This window comes from Leopardus geoffroyi, chromosome E1 (assembly GCF_018350155.1).
Source record: "Leopardus geoffroyi isolate Oge1 chromosome E1, O.geoffroyi_Oge1_pat1.0, whole genome shotgun sequence".
In the NCBI taxonomy this organism is placed as follows: Eukaryota; Metazoa; Chordata; class Mammalia; order Carnivora; family Felidae; genus Leopardus; species Leopardus geoffroyi.
The window spans coordinates 10,765,891-10,786,459 of NC_059330.1; the positions used below are offsets into that span (position 1 = coordinate 10,765,891).

Sequence of the window (20,569 nt, forward strand, 5' to 3'; positions counted from 1 at the left end):
CCCCCGTCCCGTCCAGCTAAGCTCTGTGGTTTGGCCATCCCCAGACTGAAGGGGGCCTCTCCTTGTGGGGAGACCTCCAGAGCCACATATATCTCTGTGCTCAGAGAAGGGCTGAGGTTTGGGGTCTCTGTCCTCACTCAAGTGACCTTAAGGACCCAGAGGCTCTGGAGCCAAACTACTCATTCCCCGCTGTGTGGCTTTGGACAAGTCCCTTCCCTCTCTGAGTCTCTTCATTTGTAAAAGGGAAATGGTAGTTTTTCCTTGCTCATGGTATTGCTGGGGGATTAACTGATCTCATAAATATATACATCACTTAGAAAGGTTCCTGGGGGGGCGCCTGGGTGGCGCAGTCAGTGAAGCGTCTGGCTTCCGGCTCAGGACGAGATCTAGAGGTTCGTGGGTTCGAGCTCCCCCATCAGGCTCTGCGCTGACAGTGCAGAGCCTGCTTGGGATTCTTTCTCTGCCCCTCCCCTCCCCACACTTTCTCTAAATAAATGAATGAACTTTAAAAGAAGAAAAAAGAAAAGTTCCCGGAATAGGGAAACACACACACACACACACACACACACACACACACACACAGAGTCATTATTATTATCGCCAACATTTTCCCTGGAAACTTGCAGTAGGAACCAGGAGGGACAGTTTGCTGGGAGTGGACCCCTAGGAGCTAATCCTTCCTGCTGATCTTGGACCCAGGACCTGGAAGCGGCCTCAGACCATACAGTGAAACCCCATTCTACAGATGATGAGCCTGAGGCCTGGGGAGAGGCAGCCCCCCGGTCCTGGCCACTCAGTGAAGTAGTCCGGGGTGTCTGCCCCCTACGGGGCCCGCTGCTGCACACCCAAGTTGTACTTAAGTTGTACTTGACCTCCCCTCCCCACCAGCACCCCCCTGCCCTTCTCAAACTCCACCCCCCACTATTTTTCAGGATAGAGTTAAAAACTCATCTCCTGGGAAGCCTGTCCTCATTCTGCTTCCCTCCCCAGGCTGGTAAAAGTCCCTAGGAAGGGACTCGCACAGCCTCTCTCTGGCCTCCGTCTCCCCATCGCGCCCCACTCGCACCCCCAGTGCAGACCCTCTGCTCCCTTTTCCTCAATTGGGTTAAACCGGCCCGGCTCCTCCCTCGGCGCGTCGGCAGCGCCCTCTACCGGCGGCTTCCAGATCGCGCCGCAGTCTCAGCCCGCCTGGAACCCAGCCCTGTCCAGGGCTCGGGTCCAAGGTCGTGGGTCCAGAAGACCAATCGAGGCCAGAAGTCGGGGGGCGGGGGGAAAGCGACAAGAGGATCTCGGCCTTGGGGCCACCAACCTTACCCAAATCCCTGTCCTGCCTTCTCCATGTAACCTCTGGCAAATCGCCTTCCCTCTCTGTTTCCCCCTCCTGCAAAATGTATTCCCCAACGATTTCCTGAGTATCTACTGTGTTGCTCTAGATACTGAACTGGGAATACAGTAGTGACAAGGCTGAGTAGAGTCACAGCCTCAGGAAGCAGACACGGAGGGGACGGGCAATAGACAAATACAGAACATAACGTCAGCTGTATTACAGGTGAGTAAAGCTCATCAGAAGTGATCTGGGAGGTGGACCGAGTACAGAGGAGGTGATGCTTCGGGAGCGATGCTGGGGGTGGCCTCACAGGTGAAGCCATCAGTGGCCGGCCACCAGGCTGTGGTGGGGTGGCGTGGGTGTGCAGCATGCTGGCTTTCTGCACGGCGGTCTCTCCACCCAGTTCTCCGGGCTCTCCTCCTCTCTCTGGAAATGTTGGACCACCCCTGGGCACATCCTGGGCCTTGTTTTTCCTGTCTACACTAACTCCCAGGATGGCTTCCATCCAGAGGCTCTAAACACCAGCCAAGCCCTGACAATTCCCAAGATGCCGTCCTCAGACCTGCCCTCACCCCTCAACGCCAGACACGTGAATCCAACATCGGAAAACCAACTTTCCCCCAGACCCATTCCACCTTCTGTCTTCTCCTTCTCTATAAAACTTCATCCTGCCAGCTGCTCAGGGCAAGACATCTCTCGTTCCCTCAATCCTTGGGTCTGATCCCCCAGCAAATCCCGTTGGCTCCCTCCGGAACGTACCCGGCATCTGACCCACAGCCCCCACCTTCCTCCAGGTCCCGACGCTGTTCACCTGGACTAGCGCAGGGCCTCCCTCACCACCCGTGCCCCCAGTCGGATTCCCCCCACCTAACTCAGACCCCGTCCCTCCTGGGCTCAGGGCCCTCGCTGGGCTCCCGGCTCACTCAGAACCTTCCCGTGGTCTACAAAGCCACACCCTCGGGGCCGAGCGAGGTTTGGGGGAGGACTGAAGTTTTCAAAACGTAGGAGGCCCTCCTTGGCAAAAAGAACAGAACCTTACAAGCGCAAAATGGGAGAATCTGGGATGAAGGGGGAGTTAGAATGGAGGAGGCTGGTGATGGGTATTGCTTGCCTGGTCGGGCACGAGCCCTTTGGAAAACAGCTTGGCCGTGACTGATAAAGCAGGACACGTGGCCACCCTGAGAGTCAGCAGTTCCCCTGCATCAGCACCAACAGAAACGTGCAAGCCTGTTACCAAGCACCAAGAGACAGGTTCTAGAGAGCTCGTGACGCTGTTCATCACAGCTCCGCGCTGGAAACGGCCGCAGTGCCCGTCGCAGTCAACAGAGGGCAGAAGGTGAACGGCGGCCTCTTTCTACCACTGAGAGCAATGCAGCAAGAACGGGTGACACCCACTTATGTGAAGTTCAAAACCAGACAAACGAATGCTTCTGTGTTGTGAGAAGGCAGGATAAGCGGTGACCCCTGAGGGGCGTCAGGGAGCCGGTCATATTCTGGTTTTTGATCTGGTGTTGGCCTCGCTGTGGAAATGCATTGAGCCCCACACTTACGATGCGTGTCCTTTTCTGTATATATATTATGTATATTATACTTCAGTAGAAAAATCTCCGGGGGCGCCTGGGTGGCTCAGTCAGTTGAGTGTCTGACTTCGGCTCAGGTCATGATCTCGCAGTTCGTGGGTTCGAGCCCCGTGTCGGGCTCTGTGCTGACGGCTCGGAGCCTGGAGCCCGCTTCGGATTCTGTGTCTCCCTCTTTCTCTGCCCCTCCCCCGCTCATCCTTTGTCTCACTCTGTTTCTCAAAAATAAATAAATGTAAAAAAATAAAAATAAAAATAAAAGATTCTCTCTCTCCACCTCTGCCCCTCCCCCACTCACACATTCTTTCTCTCTCTTAAAAAAGAAAAGAAAAGAAAAGAAAAACAATTTCCTAAGAGGATAAAATGAATTAAATACAGTAAATTAACTGAACATTATGAATGGAGTGACGCTCTCAATAACTGACCTATGTTTCTTGGAAAATGTTTAAATTGGCTTTTTTTTTTTTTTTTTTAACACATAGGGTTTCAGAAAAGGCATTTAATTTACTTTGGCAGATTTTACAGAAGCGTGTGACTGGTGCGCCTGGCTGGCTCAGTCAGAGGAGGGCATGACTCTTGACCTCAGGGTCAAGAGTTTGAGCCCCATGTGGGGTGTAGAGATTACTTAAATAAAGAAAACGTTTAAAAAAAAAAAAAAAAAAGCGTGCAACCCCTGCCAGTGCCTTGGATGGCCTGGCAGATGAGGAGACAGTGGCTTCGGCTGTTTTGGCTTCTCAGTGAATATGCCCCTGTCCTGCCTCCCTGTGACCTCCCACCCTCTCTCCCTCACCCCGCTCCAGCCCCACTGGCCTCCTCACTGCTCCTCAACCCCCCAGGCACGCTCCCACCTCAGGGCCTTTGTACCTGCTGTATCCTTTGCCTGGAATGCTCTTCCCCCAGATCTCCATAGGGCTCCCTTACGCCCTTCAGGTTTCTGTTCAAATTAGCCTTGAGACAGAAGACAGAAGGCAGAGGAGGACAGAGCAGATGAGATGAAGCCTTCCCTCCTTGCCCTATTTAAGATCATACCCTTCCCTTCTTATCTCCTCTCCCTGCTTGACTTTGCTCTAGAGAACTTTACTAGTACGTGCCAAGCTCCGCATCTGACTTACCATGTTATTTGTCTGTCTGTCCCATGAGAAGATAGCCCTGTGAGTGCAGGGAGTCCGTCAGTCTCCTTCATTAGAGCAGTGCTGTGCAGACAGTAGGTGCCCAATGAATGCAGATTTGTAGATTTCTGAGCTGGCCACGGCCATCCCAGGCCTGGGCAGGACGGCGCCTCTCACTCAGCCATCCACTCGTCCAGCCACACGACTGACTGTTTGCTCTATCCCTCGTGTACGCCCGTCCTCATGCCAGCCCCCAGCTGGGCAGTGCTGGGACTCAGCAGATGGGGACCCCACCTTCTGAAACGGAAGCAGCCTGGGCACCATGGAGCCGAGAGGAGCCTGACCAAGCCTGGGGTGGGCACAGGGAAAGCTTTCTGGAATCGCTTACCAGCAGTGAGATGTCGAGTGATCACTTGGCTGCTCCGTGCCTCCGTTTCCCCATCTGTAAAGTCAACTTAATGACACCTCAGAGGGCTATTCGTGAGGAAACACACCTGGAGCGTGTACCCAGTAAGTGTGCAATAAATGATAGCTGTTCCCTCTGATGTTCCTCCACTGCGAGAGAAAATATGGCTGAATCATCAGAGCTATTATTATTATAGGCCAGCGTGGGTAGGGTCAGTCCTTCTCTTGGGTTAACCTTTACGGGCTTCTTACTGTCTCAGTTTAAGTTCTCCTAAAACCGACCCTGAGACAAGAATTGGGGTGCAAGGGGTCTTTGGGAGGTGACCCTCGGGAGCACCAGCAGACACGGGGGAGGGGAAGTGATGTTGCGGACAGGAGGAGAGCAGGGAAGGAATAGGGTCCTGCTGCTGGCAGCTGCTTCTCAGGGCCACTGGGAGCCTCAAGAAATGGGTAGCGCACATCTCAGAATTGCCCCCTCAAGGACAATTGGGAAGGGTAGCACCTGCCCTAACTGGTTGAACTTTGCCCCTCTGCCTTTCACCTGGGCGGAGCGTTCCCCTGCAGCTAGAGAAAGCCCCCCCCCTCCCCCAGGGTCCTTGAGGTGTCGGGTTGTGACTTCAGCTCATGAAATACAGGACTCCCGGTTCAATTTGACCTACCCGTTAATAATAAATGGTTTTTTTTTTTTTTAGAATAAGTATATCCCATGCAATATTTGAGACATACTTATACTAAAGAATGGCTACATTGTCTCTCTGAAAATCACCCTTCTCTGCGTGTCCTGTGTTTTATCTGGCCACCTGTTCAGGTGCGTCAGAGCTGGTAGCTGGTGCTGCCTGGGGCTGTTAGAAGCCACAGCAGTAGCCCCCCACAGGGATCTTTCTTATTGGGTTTCCCCACAACATGACGGCTCATTCCAAGAAGGGGCATCCCAAGGGGAAGGAGCCAGAAGCTCTTAGTTCTCTTGAGGTCTTGACTCCGAAGTCCCAGGGCATTACTTCTAGTGCATTCCATTGGTCTGGGCTAGCCCAGATTCAAGGGGGAGAGGACATAGGCTTTCCTCCTTGATGTGGGAATGACACATGTGTATGGGGCGGAAAAGCTGGTGGTGTCATCTTGGGAGATAATCAGCTGCAGTGGGAAAGCATTTCCTTCTTAATTTTCTTTCAGTCTGTTATGTGCAAGTGAGATTTCTGCACGGTGTTAGGGAGATTTTAATGTTTGTTTTTTTTTTTGTTTTGTTTTTTTGAGACAGGGAGAGACAGAGCATGAACAGGGGAGGGTCAGAGAGAGGGAGACACAGAATCTGAAACAGGCTCCAGGCTCTGAGCCGTCAGCACAGAGCCCGACGCGGGGCTCGAACTCACGGACCGCGAGATCATGACCTGAGCCGAAGTTGGCCGCTCAACCGACTGAGCCACCCAGGCACCCCAAGGGAGATTTTAAATGTTCTCAAAGGTTTTCCGATTATGGGTTGTGACCCCTTAGTTATACAATCAGAGTAGTGAATACAAACCAATAGTGTTTAAATTCTTTAAAAAAGATTTTTTTTTTTTTTAAGAGAGAGGGAGAGGGAGGGCACGAGCAGGGGAGGGGCAGCGAAGGAGACAGGATCTGAAGCAGGCCCTGTGCTGACAGAGGGAGACAGGATCCCATGCAGGGCTCCAACCCACGAACTGTGAGATCATGACATGAACCACAGCCAGACGCTTAACCAACTGAGCTACCCAGGTGCCCCTAGTGTTTACATGTTTAATCTTTTTATATATATTTTTATTTATTTATTTATTTATTTATTTAACGTTTTATTTATTTTTGAGACAGAGAGAGACAGAGCATGAATGGGGAAGGAGCAGAGAGAGAGGGAGACACAGAATCGGAAGCAGGCTCCAGGCTCTGAGCCATCAGCCCAGAGCCCCACGCGGGGCTCGAACTCATGGAGTGCGAGATCGTGACCTGAGCCGAAGTCGGACGCTTAACCGACTGAGCCACCCAGGCGCCCCGACATGTTTAATCTTCTTAATTTGCAACTTCGAGCACGCACAGTAGAAAGCATGAGCTCCCCACCATTCAGCTTCAATCCCCACCAACAGTTAAAAAAAATTTTTTTTTTAAACGTTTATTTATTTTTGAGAGACAGAGTGTGAGTGGGGAAGGGGCAGAGAGTGAGAAAAAAACACAATCTGAAGAGGCTCCAGGCTCTGAGCTGTCAGCACAGAGCCCAATGCAGGGCTCGAACCCACAGACCGTGAGATCATGACCTGAGCTGAAGTCAGACGCTTAACCGACTGAGCCACCCAGGCGCCCCGCCACCAATAGTTTTTATACTCATTTATCTACCTGCCTTTGAGCATTAAAAAAAAAATTAAACAAGATAGATCGCACCCAACAGAATATAAAATATCAGAAAAATAAGGGTATTACTTTGTGAAATATTTGTTTCATCTTTATACTTGTCTCCTGGGTTGGAAGGTAAAATGTGTTTGAAAATCCCTTCTCTGATACTTGACTAATCTTCCCTTTGAGCAAAGAACGAGCCACACTCGGCTTTTGCGAGAAACAGTATCAAGTAGCGGGTAATAACTTTGTCTCGTTTTCATCATGGTTTCGTTGTTATTATGTATAAAGTGGTTAATAACATTGTCGCTTTTATCATAGTTTCATTGTTATTATGTATAAAGTGACCCTCGTGTTCCACTTAAGAGTAGCAATAGGCAAGTTCTCCCTTTAAAGACATTTACTGACGTTTTAAAAGATGTCCTTGTAGGGGCGCTGGGTGAAGCATCCGACTTCAGCTCAGGTCACGATCTCACAGTTCGTGGGTTCGAGCCCCGCGTCAGGCTCTGTGCTGACAGCTCACAGCCTGGAGCCTGCTTCGGATTCTGTGTCTCCCTCTCTCTCTGCCCCTCCCCCGCTTGCACTGCACTCTGTCTCTCTCTTCTTCAAAAACAAATAGACATTAGGAAAAATCAAATTAAAAAAAAATAAAAGATGTCCTTGTAGAATAAGATTAAGTTCAATTACAGTAATAGTTCAGGGGGGCGAGAGGAAGAGAGAGGAAGGTTGAGGAAGGTTGCAGGCCTCCCCTGGCTCAGGCCCCTGTCTGGGAGCCCCCGGGTCTGGTGGTCGTCAGGAAAGCAGGGTTCTGGAGACGGCGTTCCAGGCCTGGCTCCGCGTGCAGCCTGGGCCTAGGCACATCCCTCTGCCTCCGTCTCTGCAACTGCGGGAAGCGGAAAGTGGGTAGGGTCAGTCCTTCGCTTGGGTTCTGTGTCTGTGTGGTCTGGGCCCTGAGGAGTCCCTTCTTTCCAGCTCAGCCCCCGCCCCCCTCCCCTCACTGAGCCCTCGCTTCTCAGACAGGAAGACCACCTGTAGTTCCGAGAGATGCCGCAAGGGGGCAGAGGCGGCCCTCGGCTGAGGGCCCGGCTGCCTGCAGGCGTGGGCCTCGGGATGTGGATAAACCATGGGGCCCTGGAAAGAACCTATTTCCCTGCGCCCCTGTGACCGAGGTGCAAACCGGTGTCCCTCCAATTCTTGGGCTATCTATCCCCCTCCCCCCCCCCCAAGTAAAATGGGTTACTGTAAGGATTAAATAATGGGAATATAACGTACCTAGGACATGAACCTGACTTTCCCATGGGAACTGTGGGCCTCCGCACAAGGGCTGTGGGCCACTTAATAAGCTGGAAGAATTTAAGGCATTTTTATTTCCCTGTGCATGATGGGGGAAGCTTGTGAGCACAGAAATGGTGTGATTAAAAATTGTGAGGTTTGGCGGGGGGCGCCTGGGTGGCTCAGTCAGTTAAGCTCCCCACTCTTGATTTTGGCTCAGGTCATGATCTCACGGTTAGTGAGTTCGAGCCCTGCATCAGGCTCTGCGCTGACAGTGTGGAACCTACTTGAGATTCTCTCTCCCCCCCCCCCCCCGCCCCTCCCCAACTTGTGCTGCCTCTGTAAATAAATAAGTAAATAAATAAACTTTAAATTTTTTTAAGAATAAAAATTGCAGAAAAAAATGCACTTTATTTTTTTTTATTTTTTTTAACGTTTATTTATTTTTGAGACAGAGAGAGACAGAGCATGAATGGGGGAGGGTCAGAGAGAGAGGGAGACACAGAATCTGAAACAGGCTCCAGGCTCTGAGCTGTCAGCACAGAGCCCAACAGGGGGCTCGAACTCACGGACTGTGAGATTGTAACCTGAGTTGAAGCCAGTGCTCAACCGACTGAGCCACCCAGGCGCCCCAAAAAATGCACTTTAAAAAAGCTATCTACTATCCTATCATCTTGGTATAAAAGCTTTGCCATCTTTTTTTTCACTGCAAACATAAATATATGATCCCTTGCCTATAAACTCAGGTATGCAAAAAATGTCCCCTTCGTTCATGAATTTTTTTTTTTTAACTTTAAATTGTGATAGTTGTTGTTGTTGTTTTCCCCAAGGGAGCAACTTCTTTATGTATTTATATTAAGTAGGCCCCATGCCCAAGATAGGGCTCAAACTCACGACCTTGAGATCAAGAGGCACATGTGGTGGGAGGGAGGTGTGTGTGCCTGCGTGTCTCAGTTGGTTAAGTGTCTGACTCTTGATTTTGGCTCAGGTCATGATCCCAGGGTCGTCAGCCTGTTGTCAGCTCTGTCCTGGTCGTGGAGCCTGCTTAAGATGCTCTCCCTCCCTCTCCCTCTGCCCCTCCCGACCCCCAGATTAAAAAGTTGCATAATTTACTGACTGAGCCAGCCAGGCGCCGCATAAAGGGTGATAGTTTGTTTTATTTGTTTTTTTTGTTTGTTTGTTGTTTGTTTGTTTTTTAGTATTTATTTAGTTGAGAGAGAGAGAGAGAGAGAGAGAGAGCATGAGCTGGGGAGGGGCAGAGAGAATGGGAGACAGAAGTTTTGAAGTTGGATACTTAACCAACTGAGCTACTCAGGCGCCCCCTCTGGTTGGTTTTATTAAAAGAATATATGCTTGGAGGGCCTGGGTGGCTCAGTCGGTTAAGCGCCAGAGTCTTGATTTCAGCTCAGGTCACGATCTCATGGTTTGTGAGTTTGAGCCCCGTGTCAGGCTCCACACTGATGGCAGAACCTGCTTGAGATTCTCCCTCTCTCTGCTCGTACTTTCTCTTTCTCTCTCTCTCTCTCTCTCTCTCACATAAATAAATAAATAAACAAATAAATAAATAAATAAATAAAATATATGCTCAACAGAAACGAATCCAAGCAGTTTTGAAAGTATGAAGAAAATAGGCAATAAATCATCATCATAAGTGGGATTTTCTCTTTCATGAATATAATTTCAGAATTCTGTCTACACAACCTCCTCATGTCTCTACAGGATGATAGGATAGATGGAAAGCTATGATTATGAGATCATAATCCATGCTATTTTTTTCTGTGGACAGCCAGGGACTTGCTTGCCTGTGTGTGTGTGTGTGTGTGTGTGTGTGTGTGTGTGTGTGTTTAAAATTAATTGGTACATGTTGCAGGGGCAGTTTTAGTGTTACAAAAAAATTGAGCAGACTGGGGCGCCTGGGTGGCGCAGTCGGTTAAGCGTCCGACTTCAGCCAGGTCACGATCTCGCGGTCCGTGAGTTCGAGCCCCGCGTCGGGCTCTGGGCTGATGGCTCAGAGCCTGGAGCCTGTTTCAGATTCTGTGTCTCCCTCTCTCTCTGCCCCTCCCCCGTTCATGCTCTGTCTCTCTCTGTCCCAAAAGTAAATAAACGTTGAAAAAAAAAAAAATTGAGCAGAAAGTAAAAGAATTCTTACATACCACCTCGCACACACACCTGCGCACCCCTATTTTTCTATTGTTTTTAATGTTTATTTATTTATTTTGAGATAGAGAGCCCAAGCAGGGGAGGGGCAGAGAGAGAGAGAGAGGGAGAGAGAGAATCCCAAGCAGGCTCCTGAGGTAAGCACAGAGCCCCAGGCAGGACTCAATCTCACAAACATAATCTCAGATCTCATTACCTGAGCCAAAATCAAGAGTTGAACACTTAACCAACTGAGCCACACCCAGGTGCCCCTCTGTTCTTAATTTTTCGAGAAACCTCCAGACGGTCTTCCAAGTGGCTGCACCCGTTTGCAATCACACCACCAGTGCATGAGGGTTCCACTGTCTCCACATCCTCACCAACATTTGTTGTTTCTTGTGTTTTTGATTGTGGCCATTCGGGCAGGCGTGAAGTGTTATTGTGGTTTCGATTGCAATTCCCTGATGCTGAGTGATATTGAGCATATTTTCATGGGTCGGTTGGCCATTTCTGTGTCTTTGGAGAAATAGTCTGTTCACGTCTTCTGCCCGTTTTTAATTGAATTATTTGTGTTTTTGGTGTTGAGTTGTATAAGTTCTTTATGTATTTGGGATACTAATCCTTTATCAGATATGTCACTGGCAAATATCTTCTCCCATTCAGTAGATTGCCTTTTAGTTTTGTTGATTATTTCCTTTGTTGGGCAGAAGTTTTTTTTTATTTTGATGTAGTTCATGTTTCCTTCTTTCCCCCTTCCCTCAGGAGACATATCTAGAAAAACATTGCTATGGCTGGTGACAGAGAGATTACTGGCTGTGCTCTCTTCTAGGATTTTTATGGATTCAGGTCTTTAATCCATTTTGAGTTTATTTTTTATGTATGGTGTAAGAAAGTGGCCCAGTTTCATTCTTTTGCGTGTCGCTGGCCAGTTTTCCCAGCACCATTATTGCAGAGACTTTTCCCCATTGCATATTTTTGCCTCCTTTGTTAAAGATTAACTGACCACATAATCGTGGGTTTATTTCTGGGCTTTCTACTCTGTCCCATTGATCTTTGTTCTATTTTAGCACTGCACTGTTTTTTGTTTTTTAATGTTTATTTTTATTTTTAAAAATTATTTAATGTTTATTGTATTATTATTATTATTATTAAATGTTTATGTATTTTTGAGAGAGAGAGCAAGAGAGCATGAGTGGGGAAGGGGCAGAGAGAGATGGAGACACAGAATCCGAAGCAGGCTTCAGGCTCTGAGCTGTCAGCACAGAGCCCCACATGGGGCTCGAACCCACGAACTGCGAGATCATGACCTGAGCTGAAGTTGGACGCTTAACCCACTAAGCCACCCAGGTGCCCCTTTCTTTAAATGTTTGGTAGAATTCACCTGTGAAACCCTCTGGTCCTGTCCTTCTGTTTGTTGGGAGTTTTTTTTTATTACATATCTAATTTCATTGCTGGTAGTCAATCTGTTCAAATTTTCCATTTCTTCCTTATTCAGTTCTGGGAGATTATATGTTTCTAGAAATTTATCCATTTCTCCTAGGTCGTCCAGTTTATTTTTCATAATATTCTCTTACAATCCTTCATATTTCTGTAGTGTTGGCTGTTATTTCTCCTCTTTCATTTCTGATTTGGGTCCTCTCTCTCTCTCTCTCTCTCTCTCTGATAAGTCTGGCTAAATGTTTATTAACTTTGTTGATCTTTTCAAAGACCTAGTTTCATTTATCTGTTCTTTTTTAAAGTTTATTTATTTTGAGAGAGAGAGAGAGAGAAAGAGAGTGTGTGTGTGTGAGTTGGGGAGGGACTGAGAGAGAGGGAGAGAGAGTCCCAAGCAGGCTCAGTGATGTCAGCACAGAGCCCAACTGTGGGGCTCAATCCCACAAACTGCGAGATCATGACCTGAGCTAAAATCAAGAGTTGGACGCTTAACCAACCAGCCACCCAGGTGCCCCTCATTGATCTGTACTATTGGCTTTTTTTGTTGTTTGTTTTGTTTTTAGTTTCTATTTTGTTTATTTCTGCTCTAATCTTTATTGTTTCCTTCCTTCTACTAGTTTTGGGTTTTGCTTATTCTTGTTTTTCTAGCTTCTTTTTCTTACTCGATTACAATGGCTAGTCCCTCCAGTACAATGTTGAACAAAAGTAGTGAGTGTGAACACTTTTGTTACTGATTTAGGGGGAAAGCAGTCTTTCACCATTAAATACGATGTTAGCTGTGGGTTTTTCATAGATACCTTTTATCATGTTGAGGAAATTCTCTTGTATTCCTAGTTTGTTAAGTATTCTTATCAAAAGGAGTGTTGGATTTTGTCAAATGTTTTTTTTTTCTGAGTCTATTGAAATGACCTGTGATTTTGTTTTTTGTTCTATTTGTACGGTATACTACATTAATTGATTCTGGGTGTTGAGCCAGCCTTGCATTCCTGTGCTAAATCCCACTTGGTCATGGCGTATCACTCTTTTAGTGTATTTTTGGATTTGGTGTGCTAGTATTTTGTTCAGGATTTGCATCCATATTCATAAGAGATATTGGTCTGTAGTTTTCTTTGGTGGCTTTGGTTTTGGTATCAGGTTAATACTGACCTCATAGGAGTGTTGTGTTGCTTCATCTTCTATTTTTTGGCAGAGTTTGTGAAGAATTGGTATCAATTCTTCCTTAAATATTTGGTAGAGTTCAGCGATGAAGCCATCTAAGCCTGGACATTTCTTTGTGGATAGTTTTTTCTTTATTTACTACTCCTCGAAACACTTCATTTATTATGGATCTCTCAGATTGTCTATTTTCCATTGATTCAGTTGGGTAGTTCATGCCTTTCCAGGAATTGTTCCATTTCATCTAAGTTATCTAACTTGTTGGTGGACAATTGTTCATATATTCCTTCATATTCCTTTTTATTTCTGTACGTAAGTAGTAATACCCCCCCCCCCCACCCTTCATTTCTGATTCTGGTAATTTGAGTCTTTTCTTTTTTTCTTGGTTTGACCTAGCTAAATGTTTGTCAATTGTGTTGATATTTTTAAATAACTAGCTTTTTGTTTCAATTATTTTCTTTATTTTTTTCTGTTCCCTGCTTCTTTAATTTCTTTTCCAATCTTTATTATTTGCTTGCTTCTACTGATGTTTTAAGTTTAGTTTGCTCTTCTTTTTCCAGTGTCTTTTATTATTTATTTTATTCTATTTTTATTCATTTATTTTTTGTGTGGGTGAGAGAGAGACAGAGTGCAATCAGGGGAGGGGCAGAGAGAGAGAGAGACAGAATTTGAAGCAGGCTCCAGGCTCCGAGCTGTCAGCACAGAGCCTGACGTGGGGCTCGAACCCACAAACCCCAAGGTTATGACCTGAGCCAAAAATCAGACACTCAACAAACTGAGTCACCCAGGTACCCCTCCAGTGTCTTTTTGTTTTTTATTTATTTTATTTTTTTATTTTGAGAGAGTGTGCTCATGTGAATGGGGGAGGGGCACAGACAGAGGGAGAGAGAATCCCAAGCAGGCTCCATGCTGTCAGCCCAGAGCCCAAAGCAAGGCTTGATCTTATGAACCATGAGATCATGACCTGAGCCAAAATTAAGAGTCAGATGCTTAACCAAATGAGGCACCCAGGTGCCCTGACCTCTTTTTCCAGTGTCTTAGGTGGAAGGCTAGGTTATTGATTTGAGAGTTTTCTTTCTCTTTTTTAAAAATTTTGTTATTTTTTAATGTTTTTTTAAAAACTTGCTTACTTATTTTTTTTTTTTTAATTTTTTTTAAAAAAAAATTTTTTTTTTTCAACGTTTATTTATTTTTGGGACAGAGAGAGACAGAGCATGAACAGGGGAGGGGCAGAGAGAGAGGGAGACACAGAATCGGAAACAGGCTCCAGGCTCCGAGCCATCAGCCCAGAGCCGACGCGGGGCTCGAACTCACGGACCGCGAGATCGTGACCTGGCTGAAGTCGGACGCTTAACCGACTGCGCCACCCAGGCGCCCCATATTGAGTTCTTATTTAATTCCACTTTGTGGGGCACCTGGGTGGCTCAGTCAGTTGAACGTCCGACTTTGGCTCAGGTCATGATCTCCCGGTTCGTGAGTCCGACTCCCACGTTGGGTTCTGTGCTGACAGCTCAGAGCCTGGAGCCTACTTCAGGTTCTGTGTCTCTCTCTCTGCCCCTCCCCTGCTTGCAGTCTCTTTCTCTCTCAAAAAGAAATAAGCATTAAAAACATTTTCTTAAAAATTTTTTAATTTACATTTATTTATTTTTGAGAAACAGAGAGAGACAGAGCATGAATGAGGGAGGGTCAGAGAGAGGGAGACACAGAATCCAAAACAGGCTCCAGGTTCCGAGCTGTCAGCACAGAGCCCGATGCAGGGCTGGAACCCACGAACTGCGATTCGTCCTGTTTGTGTCCTGTCATGATTGACCTGAGCCGAAGTCGGACGCTCAACCCACTGAGCCACCCAGGCGCCCCTAAAAACATTTTCTAAAATTCCACTTTATATTGTTTTTATCCTTTTAAGCTTGTTATGGTTTATTTTATGGCCTAGCGTGTGGTTTATCCTGGAGAAATTTCTATGTGCACTTAAGTAGAATGTGTATTCTGCTGATGTTGGTGGAGGGTTCCACAGATGTCTGTCAAATTTTGTTAGTTTATAGTTTTATTCAAGTCTTCTATTTCTTAGTTGACTTGTGGTCTAATTGTTTCATTCTTTTTGAAAATGGGTTATTGAAGTCTCCAAATATTTTTTTCATTTTCTATATTCTCCTTCATTTTGGTCAGTTTTCTTTCGTGTGTTTTGGTGATGTGCTACTTGGTAACTATTGTTTCAAATTGTTATACATTCCTAATGGATAGATCCTTTTATCATTATGAAAATGTCCCTCTTTGGAGAGCCTGGCTGGCTTAGCCAGTAGAGTATGCGAGTCTTGATCTTGGGGTCATGAGTTCAAGCCCCACATTGGGCATAGAGCTTCTTTTTTTAAAAACGTCCCTCTTGGAGTGCCTGGGTGGCTCAGTCGGTTAAGTGGCCAACTTCGGCTCAGGTCATGATCTCATGGTCCGTGAGTTCAAGCCCCGCATTGGGCTCTGTGGTGACAGCTCAGAGCCTGGAGCCTGTTTCAGATTCTGTGTCTCCCTCTCTCTGACCCTCCTCCGTTCATGCTCTGTCTCTCCCTGTCTCAAAAATAAATAAAACGTTAAAAAATATTTTAAAAATAAAATAAATAAAAACGTCCCTCTTTGTCTAGTAATATTTTTTGCTTTAAAGTCTATTTTGTCTGATATTACTATAGCCACTCTAGCTTTCTAGTAGTTGTTTGCATGATATATCTTTATTTTTTATTTTTACTTTTAATGTATTTGTATGTTTTTTTTTAAGGTTTTATTTTTAAGTAATCTCTGTGCCCAACGTGGGGCTTAAACTCATGACCCCAAGATCAAGAGTCGCATGCTCTACTGACTGAGTCAGACAGGTACCTAGTCTTTGTATCTTTGAATTGAAACTGTGTCTCCCATAGACAGCATACAGTTTTGGGGTTTTTTTTGAAGATTTTTTTAAATGTTTATCTTTATTTTTCAGACAGAGAGACAGAGCATGAGCAGGGAAGAGGCAGAGAGAGGGAAACACAGAATCAGAAGCAGGCTCCAGGCTCCCAGCTGTCAGCACAGAACCCGACGCGGGGCTCGAGCTCACAAACCGCGAGATCATGACCTGAGCTGAAGTCGGACGCTCAACCGACTGAGTCACCCAGGCGCCCCATAGACAGCATGCAGTTTGATCTTGTTTCTTAATCCTGTATGACAATCTCCACCTTATTTAATCCATTTATATTTAATGTTATTACTGACATAGTTGGATTTATGTCTGCCATGTGACTTGTTGTTTTCTATATTTCATGCCTTTTTTCTTCCTGTATTCCTCCTTTATGGCTTTCTTTTGCATTAAGAGAATATTTTCTTTTTTTTTTTATTTTTTTTTAACGTTTATTTATTTTTGAGACAGAGAGAGAGAGAGCATGAACAGGGGAGGGTCAGAGAAAGAGGGAGACACAGAATCCGAAACAGGCTCCAGGCTCTGAGCTGTCAGCACAGAGCCAGACGTGGGGCTCGAACCCACGGACCGCGAGATCATGACCTGAGCCAAAGTCAGACGCTCAACCAACTGAGCCACCCAGGCGCCCCAAGAGAATATTTTCTAATGTGGAATTTTAATTCCTTTAATTATTCCCCCCCCCTTTTTTTTAGTATTTTACCAGTTACTCTAGGATTACCACATACAACTTAACTTATCTGAATAAGCTTCTGATTTATATTAGCTTAATTCCAGTAATAGATATAGAAATGATACTCCTATATGGCTCTATTCTCCCCCTTTCTTGCGGTATTACTGTGTATGTTGTTATATTACATCCATTACTGTTACAAACCCAATAATACATTGTTATAATTATCACCTTACCATCTATAGTTATTTCCTTAGCCCAACACAGTTCTGCTCCTACCAACTTCCTTTGTGCTGTCATTGACAAATATATTGCACATATTACATTTTTACATGTTACAGCCCCAACTATACATTGTATACACATTACTTTTTAAAATTGCTTTATAAATCAGTTAGAAGTAGGAGAAATCCACTTCTATTTTCTTTTATAATTACATAGTTGCCTTTTTGTTTGTTTTGTGGACTCAGATTATCATTTGGAGTCACTTGCTTTCAGCCTGAAGAGTTTCCTTTAATATTTTTCTTTCTTTCTTTCTTTTTTTTTTTTTTTTTGTACAATTTATTGTCAAGTTAGCTAACATACAGTGTACCCAGCATGCTCTTGGCTTCAGGAGTAGATTCCCATGATTCATCGCTTACATACAACACCCAGTGCTCATTCCAACAAGTGCCCTCCTCAATGCCCATCACCTATTTTCTCCACTCCCCATCCCCCCATTCCCCTATCAACCCTCAGTTTGTTCTCTGTATTTAAGAGTCTCTTATGGTTTTCCTCCCTCACTGTTTGAAACTAATTTACCCCCCATCTCTTCCCCCATGGGCATCTGTTAATTTTCTCAAATTCCACTATGAGTGAAAATATGTGATATCTGTCTTTCTCTGACTGACTTATTTCACTTAGCAAAATAGCCTTCAGTTCCATCCATGTTGTTGCAAATGGCAGGATTTCATTCTTTCTCACTGCCAACTAGTATTGCATTGTCTATACAAACCACATCTCCTTTAAAAAAATTTTTTTTTAATGTCTATTCATTTTTGAGAGACAGAGACAGAGCACGAGTGGGGGAGGAGCAGAGAGAGAGGGAGACAGAATCTGAAGCAGGCTCCAGGCTCTGAGCTGTCAGCACAGAGCCCGACATGGGGCTCTAACTCACGAACCGTGAGATCATGACTTGAGCCGAAGTCGGCGCTTAACCGACTGAGCCACCCAGGCGCCCCTAAACCGTATCTTCTATACCCATTCGTCAGTTGGAGGACATTTGGGCTCTTTCCGTAATTGGCTAGTGTTGATAGTGCTGCTATAAACATTGGGGTACATGTGCCCCTATGAATCAGCACATGTCCCTATGAAACAGGAACCTCCACACTGTTTTCCAGAGTGGCTGTACCATTTTGCATTCCCACCAACAGTGCAAGAGGGTTCCCGTTCCTCCACATCCTCGCCAACATCTGTTGTTTCCCGAGTTGTTGATTTTAGCCACTCTGACAGCCACTCATTGTGGTTTTGATTTGTATTTCCCTGATGATGAACGGTGCTGAGCATCTTTTCATGTGTCTGTTGGCCATTTGGATGTCTTCTTTGGAAAAGTGTCTTTTCATGTCTTCTGTCCATTTGTTTCACTGGATTGTTTGTTTTTAGGGTATTGATTTCGGTAAGTTCTTTATAGATTTTGGATACTAACCCTTTATCTGATAGGTCATTTGCAAATATCTTCTCCCATTCCATCAGTTGCCTTTTGGTTTTGTTGATTGTTTCCTTTGCTGTGCAGAAGCTTTTTACCTTGATGAGGTCCCAGGAGTTCATTTTTGCTTTTGCTTCCCTTGCCTCTGGAGACATGTCAAGTAAGAAGAAGTTGCTGTGGCCAGGGTCAAAGAGGTTGTTGCCTGTTTTCTCCTCTAGGGTTTTGATGGTTTCCTGTCTCACATTTAGGTCTCTCATCCATCTTGAGTTTATTTTTGTGTATGCTGTAAGAAAGTGGTCCGGTTTTACTCTTCGGCTTGTTGCTGTCCAGTTCTCCCAGCACCATTTGTTAAAGACACTGTCTTTTTTCCATTGGATACTCTTTCCTGCTTTCGCCATACATTTGTGGGTCCAGTTCTGGGTTATCTATTCTATATCATTGGCCTGTGTGTCTGTTTTTGAGCCAATACCATACTGTCTTGACGATTACAGCTTTGTAGTACTGGCTAAAGTCCAGGATTGTGATGTCTATCACTTTAGTTGTTTTTTTTTTTTTTTCAACATTACTTTGGCTATTTGGGGTCTTTTGTGGTTCCACACAAATTTTAGGATTGTTTGTTCTAGCTCTGAGAAGAATGCTGGTGCAATTTTGATTGGGATTGCATCGAATGGGTATATGGCTTTGGGTAGCACCAACATTTTACCAATATCTGTTCTTCCAGTCCATGAGCATGGAACGTCTTTCCATTTCTTTGTGTCTTACTCCATTTTTTTTTCGTAAGTTTTCTATAGTTTTCAGCCTACAAATCTTTTACATCTTTGGTTAGGTTTATTCATAGGTAGTGTATGATGCTTGGTGCATTTGTACTTGGGATCAATTTCTGGATTTCTCTTTCTGTTGTTTCATTATTGGTTTATAGAAATGCAGCCGATTTCTGTACATTGGTTTTATACCCTGCGACTTTGCTGAATTCATGTATCAGCTCTAGTGGCTTCTTGGTGGAGTCTTTCAGGTTTTCCATGTAGAGTATCATGTCTTGTGCAAAAAGTGAAAGTTTGACTACTTCTTTGCCAATTTAGATGCCTCCTATGTCATTTTTTTTTTAATTTTTTTTTGATGTTTATTTATTTTTGAGACTGAGAGAGACAGAGCACGAATGGGGGAGGGGCAGAGAGAGAGGGAGACACAGAATCGGAAGCAGGCTCCAGGCTCCGAGCCATCAGCCCAGAGCCCGCCGCGGGGCTCGAACTCACGGACCGTGAGATCGTGACCTGAGCTGAAGTCGGACGCTTAACCGACTGAGCCACCCAGGCGCCCCCTTCTATGTCATTTTGTTGTCTGCTTGCTGAAGCTAGGACTTCTGACACTATGTTAAACAACAGTGGTGAGAGTGGACATCCCTCTCGTGTTCCTGATCTCAGGGGGAACGCTCTCAGTTTCTTCCACATTGAGGATGATGTTAGCTGTGGGCCTCTCATACATGGCTTTTATGATGCTAAGGTATGTTTCTTCTATCCTGACTTTCTTAAGGGTGTTTGTCAAGAAATGATGCTGTATTTTGTCAAATGCTTTTTCTGCATCTATTGACAGGATCACATGGTTCTTACCCTTTTTTCTATTAAGTGATGTATCACACTGATTGATTTGTGAATATTGAACCAGGCCTGCAGCTCAGGAATGAATCCCACTTGATCATGGTGAATAATTCTTTTAATATACTGTTAAATTCAATCTGCTAGTATCTTGCTGAGACTTTTTGCATACGTGTTCATCAGGGATATTGGCCTGTAAGTCTCCTTCTTAGTGGGTCTCTGTCTGATTTGGGAATCAAGGTAATGCTGGCTTCATAGATTGAGTCTGGAAGCTTTCCTTCCATTTCTACTTTTTGGAACAGGTTGAGAAGAATAGGCATTAACTCTGCTTTAAATGTCTGGTATAATTTCCCTGGGAAGACACCTGGCCCAGGACTCTTATTTGTTGGGAGATTTTTGATAACTGGTTCAATTTCTTTGCTAGTTATGGGTCTGTTCAAATTTTCTATCTCTTCCTGTTTGAGTTTTTTTTTTTTTAATTTTTTTTTTAACGTTTTATTTATTTTTGAGACAGGGAGAGACAGAGCATGAACGGGGAGGGTCAGAGAGAGGGAGACACAGAATCTGAAACAGGCTCCAGGCTCTGAGCTGTCAGCACAGAGCCTGACGCGGGGCTCGAACTCATGGACCGTGAGATCATGACCTGAGCCGAAGCCGGCCACTTAACCGACTGAGCCACCCAGGCGCCCCTCTTCCTGTTTGAGTTTTGATAGTGTGTGGGTGTCTAGGAATTTGTCCATTTTTTTTTTTCAGGTTGTCCAGTTTGTTGGCATATAATTTTCCATAGTATTCTCTAATAACTGTTTGTATTTCTGTGGTGTTGGTTGTGATCTCTCCTCTTTCCTTCATGATTTTATCTATTTTGGTCCTCTCTCTTTTCTTTTTGAGAAGTCTGGCGATGGGTTTATCGATTTTGTTCATTTTTTCAAAAAA

The 20,569-nt window shown here is 45.3% G+C and overlaps 1 non-coding gene across 1 annotated transcript; it reads right to left on the reverse strand.

Moving 5' to 3' along the window:
* Positions 1 to 16,229: 16,229 nt before the first annotated feature.
* Positions 16,230 to 16,314, reverse strand: TRNAQ-UUG. Its single transcript has one exon. It is a non-coding gene; the product is annotated as a tRNA-Gln (tRNA).
* Between the last annotated feature and the right edge of the window lie 4,255 nt (positions 16,315 to 20,569).